Source organism: Chenopodium quinoa, unplaced genomic scaffold, assembly GCF_001683475.1.
Source record: "Chenopodium quinoa cultivar QQ74 unplaced genomic scaffold, ASM168347v1, whole genome shotgun sequence".
Classification (NCBI taxonomy): domain Eukaryota; kingdom Viridiplantae; phylum Streptophyta; class Magnoliopsida; order Caryophyllales; family Amaranthaceae; genus Chenopodium; species Chenopodium quinoa.
In genome coordinates, this window is record NW_018744069.1 from 1,396,218 (window position 1) to 1,403,445 (window position 7,228).

Genomic DNA, 7,228 nt, shown 5'->3' on the forward strand with positions numbered 1-7,228 from the left:
AAGAGTAAACCAAATGTGAGGTGGGTGTTGAAACCCGCAATTGAGCACATTGTCCACATTTTCATCTAATTCCTCGTCTTTGTTGCTTTTCCAAATGCAAGCAATCATTGGTGTGCTTCTTCTCAAGGATCTCAATCCAAAATCCTTGCACATGAGTATATGCATCAAGTACCTATACACATAGACAAGAGAGTAAAAAAAATGAGAAACGTAAAAGAAGGAAAAAGAAAGCAATAAAACATGGGTTACTTCCCGAGAAAGGCTTGCTTAACGTCCAAGCATGACCAATCTAGTAAATAACCCGACAAAGAACGCAAAAGCTTGTCATATGCACCGGCAAACATATCAAGAAATAGAGCATATGCGATGCTCATATGACAAGCAAACACAAAGTACAAGGTGACTTTATGCTTGAGAGAAGGGAGAAAAGAAAAAGTAAAAGAATCAAAAGAAAAATCAAGAAAATAGGAAGGAAAAGTAGAAGAATAAAAAGAAATATAGGGAGGCAAACTCTCCTCACAAAAATCTTTTTGGTTAGAATTATAACTCTTTTCTTCATCAACAATGAAAGAGTTGGGGGCTTCGGAAACATGAATAGGAAAAGGATCCCTAAGCGGTTCTTTGAGAAAGGGAGGAACATAGGATAGTAGGAGATATGGTTAAACCTTTGGGAGAAAGGTGTATGAGAAAGGGAAAAAGGGGTAGCTAATCCCTCATCACAAGATCTCACATCACTTATGAGGGAATGAAAATCAATCATGGAATCCTCAAATGAAGAACCCTCACGTTCTACATCTCCCTCAAGCTCAAAAACTCCAAGCGATTCAACCTCAACCTCCTATTCACAACCTTGAACAACATCTCCCTTAAATTTCTCAAGGCCTACCATCTCAAAATTAAGAGTGAATGTGGGCAAATTTCTCTCAAACTCATCCCTTTCTAATGAAACCTTATCAATGAACTCACTCATGAGGTTATGGGCTACCGTTTGAAACTCAAGAAATATTTGGACCATAATCTCAAATGAGTCCAAATCATCATGGATAGATGAGTCAAAAGCTTGCTCATTCGAATCATCTAGGGGACTATGGGGAACACCTTTAGAATTCATGCAAAAATCGGATGCAATATGAGAAAGAATATGCACTTCATCATCATTAGAATGTACCTCATTACATTGACCTATAGAGGGAGGGGAGTTGAAATCATGCATTACATGGTCACTATGGGGAGCATCAAGCACATCATGGTAATTCATATTAGACAAATCATGACAATTAGCATCAACATTAAAAGCATGAGAATCCCGAACATAAGTCTCGTGATTGGCCCTCTCCCAATCATAATTATCCCTAACTAACCATGAATAGAAATCCCAAGCTTCATCCGAAGACATGTCTTGAAATCTACCATTTAACATATTGTCAACTACTCCTCTAAAATGCTCATTTAATCCCAAATTGATGATTTCACAATAATAACCCTTGGTAAAACCTTTAACACCATCTAGGAAATCCTCAAGTCCATTGAAATACACCCAAAACGGTTCATTATCAAATTGAGGAATAGAAATATAAGCCATTTTTTCAAATAAAGCAACACAAATAAAAACAAACAAATAGAATGAAAATTATAAATAATGGACTAGTCTCAATAAGATAACACAACGGTAATGGAAGCCGTTCCCCGACAACGACGCCAATTTGACATGGGAATAAACGCGTCGTCAATTGTCTATCCTTAGATCAAATACAATTTATACAACCTAAACAAACCTAATACGAGTATAAGGCAAGCATAGGGGTCGAACCACAGGGAACGAATAAACACCACCAAATGTTATCGACAATTAAGCTAGTCCGGAATAAGAGATAAATAAACTAAAGTCTAAAGATGCTAAAACAAGAAATAAAACATTAAGGGAAATGGTTTAGGTATAGCATTCACTTGAACATAAACAAAGGCATAGAAATTGAATTAATTATGAACTAAACATGCTCGAATATCGAAATAAAGGATCCAATCTAGCCGCCTTCCGGGGTCAAATGGCTTCTCCTAACATAGCCTCTATGTTTCCACATTAGAACCATATATTGGGAGGTGCAATTAAAGAACAATCGATAGTAATGAACCTTAACTAAGTCAACTTCCGTTCCTTGTTAGCAAAGATTCACCTTTAATCAACCAATAATGTGCACTTGCAAGAAGATTAAAGAATATCAAGCATATAAAGACTTTAATCACAAATAAACCAATTCTAAACCCTAGAACATGCTCAAAGTCCAACTACACCACAACCATCCCCTTAATGGGGAAATTACTCAATAATCATGCTAATAACAAGATTAATTAACAAATAATCAAGAATAAACATGATTAACAAGCAATACAAACAAATAAAATAATAATCAAAATAAAGCAAATAAAAATAGAGGAGAGAGAGTTAGAGATTCTTATTGATTGAATGTAAAAATCTACAAGCAAGATGATCAATCTTCCTCTTCAATATCGAAGCTCAACAATGGTGAAACCCTTACTTTCTCTCTCTAAACTACTCTAATCCTAACCTAAACCTAGAGAGAGAAGCTCTCCTAAAAACTAATTAGAGAATAGAATAATTGGTAATTGTTCTCCCATTCTAATTACCCCAAAAATGGGTATACATACAAAGCTAATAAAAAATAGAAAAAAAAGGAAGAAAATTAATAAAGAAAAGGAATTACAAGAATTAAGAAAAGGAAAATAAAATAAAAATAAAATAAAAGAAAGAAATAAGAAAAGGAAATCAAAAGAACTAAAATTAAAAGAAAAAGAAAAAGAAAACCCACAATTCCAATTCCCACAAAACCAACAGACGTTTTTTTTCTTTTTCTTCAATTTTATGGCTGCTCTGAACTCCATCACCACCGCATCACACCATCACCACCGTTCATCAACCATCATCATCGGCTATCCTCGCTTCGGCCTTCAATATCAACCGTTCAATTTTATTAAACATCATGTGCGAGTCTCGTGAAATGGTTCGATCGAACCGATGGTTGGTTCGACCGAACTACGGGGTTGGTTCGGTGGAACCATGGGTGTGTTCGACCACTCCTCTTCGAATAACAAAACCTCCAAAGTTTCTGACTCTTTTGACATTTTTTTGCATTTCGATCGAACTCCTATGCGGTTTGCCCGAACTTGATTGAAATCAAAATTTACTCTGATATTTGCTTAATTGAGGGGCTGAATTGCAGTAGGTGTGGAGATTGGTGGTGGTTGGAGAATTGGAGATGCGGGTTGCTCTGGTTTTACTGTTGCTGGATGATTGGTGTGAGGGATGTTGCGGGGTGCTGGTTGCGTGGGAGTGGAATTGAGGTGCTGGTGTTGTTGTGTTTGTTGCTGTTGCTGTTGCAGGTGGTTTGTGATGGTTGGTAGATGCGGAGGTTGTTGTTGTGGTGTGGGCTACAATGTGCGTGGAGTAGGGGAGTTGTTAGGTGGGTGGAATTGGTGGGTGATGGTGGTTCAGGTGCGGCTGCTGTGGTTGGTAATTGGGTTGATTGGAGGTGGTGGTGGCTGTAAATGTGGGGGTCTGATTGTGGTCGTGAGAGGGGCAACAGCGGCTGTTGTTGCTTGGTGTATTGGGGGTGAGTGGTGTTTGCAGGATGGCTGTAAATTGGGTGGCTGCGGTGGTCGTTGGTGGTCAGGTGCGTGGATTGGGTGCGTGAGGGAGCAAGGGAATAGGTGTGGTGGAGGATAAAAGGAGGTGGTTGCGGTGGTGTTGGTGACTTGTGCAGTCGGCAATTAACTTTTGACATGAATTCGAAAACCGAACTCACTTGACTTAAAACCCAAACACCTACACACAAAACCGAGGAAAGGGATGTAGAAAAATAAAATAGAACTAAGTAACAAAATAAAACTAAATAAACTAAATAGAAAATGAGAGAATTAAAAATAAACTAACAAAATTAAATAAAACACAAACAAATAAAATATGAAAAACACTCCAAACTAATTAAAATAAATAAAAGTAAAATAGAAATAAGAGAAATAAAACTAAAACTAGTAAAAATATAATAAAACTATACAAGTAAATAAAATCAAATAAATAACAAAATAAACTTAAAACTAATAAAAACTATGAAAGTAAGAAAGAAAAGGAACGAAATAAAATAAATCGAAAGCAAATAAAATACGAAAAATAAACTAGAAACCAATTAAATAAAGAAATTAAATTAAAGCATACTAAAACTAAGAAATAAACGAGAAACTTTATTAAAAAGAAAACTAGAGAATAAAAGGGAAAATAAGGTAAAATAAACACGAAAAATGACTCTAATAATACTTCCTAAGAGTGACATAAATGTCACTCATCAACAGCACTCCAGTGCTCATTACTAGCATATGTTTCAAGGATTAAATCATCTTCAATAGTAGGTAGTGTTAGTACATGAAGATATTTACACATAGCTTTTAAATCTTGAACAATTTTGGAATCACTTTCCTTCCAGTTCCAAGTTATTTCTTTCTTTAGTTTTTGTTGTAATGACTTTCTTAATAAAGCAAGTTTTTCTATAAAATCAGAAGCATAGGTTAAACATCCTAGAAACCTTTCTAGCTGTTTTCTATCTTCAATTTTATCAGGAAATTTTTCAATCTTTTCTAGAATATGTTTTTGTAGTATTATTTGTCCTGCTTTAATTTCTAATCCTAGAAACTCAATTTCTTGCTTAGCATAAACACATTTATCTTTTCCAAGGATTATACCATGCTCTGCACATTTTTGAGTTACTGCTTTAAGATCATTTTTATGTTGTTCTAAATCTTTTGAGAATATTAGAATATCATCTATATAGACCAAACAACAATGATTAAGTTCTCTAAAAATATTATCCATTCTTCTCTGAAATATATGTGGAGCATTTTTTAATCCAAAAGGCATTACTAGCCATTCATAATGCCCTTGAGGGGCACTAAATGCAGTTAATGGGATGCTTTCTTCTTCCATTTTAATTTGCCAGTAGCCACTTTTACAACCCATTTTAAAAAACCATGTGGATCCTTGTATTCTATTAAATAACACAATTTTATTAGGAATGTAATAGCCATCAAAAACAATATTATCATTTAGTTGTTTATAATTAATGACCATTCTAGCTTTACCTCTTTTTTCTTCTGCATGATTTCTTACCATGAATGCTGGACTATTATGAGGACTTTTACTATTCCTAATTAGCTTTTTATTAAGCAATTCTTTTATTTGTTCATCAAACTCCTGAATATCTTGGTAGGTATAAACCATTTGTCTCACTCTAATAATCTTATTAGGATTTGTTAGAGTTATCTTAGCAAATGCTTTATCCTTTTCCCAATGTTCTTAAGGATTTGTTGAATATAATTTTTTGCACAGTTTTTCTTGTTGCTTATTTATCTGATTTATTAATAATGAATCACACTCAGAAATTCTAAGTGCAACCTCTCGTTGTGTAGGAGTAACCCTATCACCACGATGGCTGCGCGTAAATTCCATTGTCTGACGAGTATAAGCCTTTGTTATTTTTCGTATGGGAACAGAATGACCATTAATAGTAAAGATTATTTGATCAATAGTTTGAGTGCATGGAGAGTATAACCTTTGAAAATTATTTCCTATTATCATATCATGACTAGGTTGATCAGTTGCCCATAAAATAGGAATAATACATTGAACTCCTCCAATTTCTATTTTTAAATATTCAATTATCTCCATATGCATCATGACACTATTATTTGCAATTCTAACTTGCATAGGATTTTTAGCCTTTTTCCACAAAAATTCAGGAAATAATGATCTCTTTCCAAAACATGTAGAACAACCACTAATAATATATGCACATAATTTATATTTATTATAATCTTCAATTCATATAACAATTGGTATATAAATACTATTAGGATTAGTACTGGATATTTCATTATAAGCTTCCATTTGCATATTAACTTCATCCTCATATACTGGTTCACTCACAGTTTTGGTCTTATATCCAATTACCTTCCTTTTATCAATAGGATTATTCAGATCTTCATTTGCTTCGAAATTAGAACATGATCCCATATCAATGATATGTCTTGCTGGTTGATTTAAGGCCTTTTTACTTTCATATTTTTCATTTAGTTTCTTTAGTAGAACTAATATTTCTTCTTCATCCTCTTCTTGCTTTTCATCACCTTGTTTTTTCATTCTTATTATTGTTGAATTTTGTATACTTAGACTTGGTGTTCTAAGACTCAGATTTCTCTGTATTTTAGGTTTTGTATTCATTCCAATATGAAGTAATCCTGATTCATCAATTAACATCTTACTTGATCTATTACTAATTGCAGGTTCATAAAGAATTCCTCCCAAGTTTTTTCAATTTCAATTTCATTAAGATTGACCTTTATTGGCGTAATTTTCTTCTTAGGACCTCCTCGTTGCTCATATTTCTGAGCATCGACTATTTGTTTCTTAAAAGATGAATCTATAGTGTTTACCAACTTATAAACCACCTTCCATCTTAATTGTATGGGTCGTGTTCCTTTATGCATTTTCACACCTTCTGTTAATAGCTTGATAGTAAAAAAATTTACGCAAAGGAATCCTCTATGCTCACATAATATCTAGGTTCACATATATAGCTTACGGTTCCTTAACTTAAGTTACATGTGATACCACTAATTATTTGATCATAAAATTCTTTATGTCTAATATCACAAATGAAACTCAAGCATTTAACATCTTTGCTAAAATCTTGCAAAGGAGTTATGTATACTTGTACTGCACCAATACAAATATAGCTATAATTTCCTTTTTCTTTATGCTTTTTAATACTTTTCCAGTTTATGATATTAATTTCGGCTGCCTTTTGTTCGCAATCTTCGATTACACTTTCTTCCCTTTCTTCACATACATATTTAGTTCTAGTCTTAAAGAAAGAAGTTTTAAATATTTTATCTTTAGTAATCTGGGGAAAATTCCAGCTTTCTTTGTTTACTTGATCTAGGTCATTATCTTCAAATGAATACTCAGCTCTTTTTAGTTGACCTATTTTCATTTTGCTTTTATATTCATCATTATCATCTGATTCTGAATTTTCTAATTCTTCTCCTTCCATCATGTTATTTATTTCTTCATAATTTTCATCTTCAAACTCATCACTAACTTTAGGTTCTTCATTATACTCATTTTCCTCTTCTATGATTTCTACTATTCCTTTATTATTGC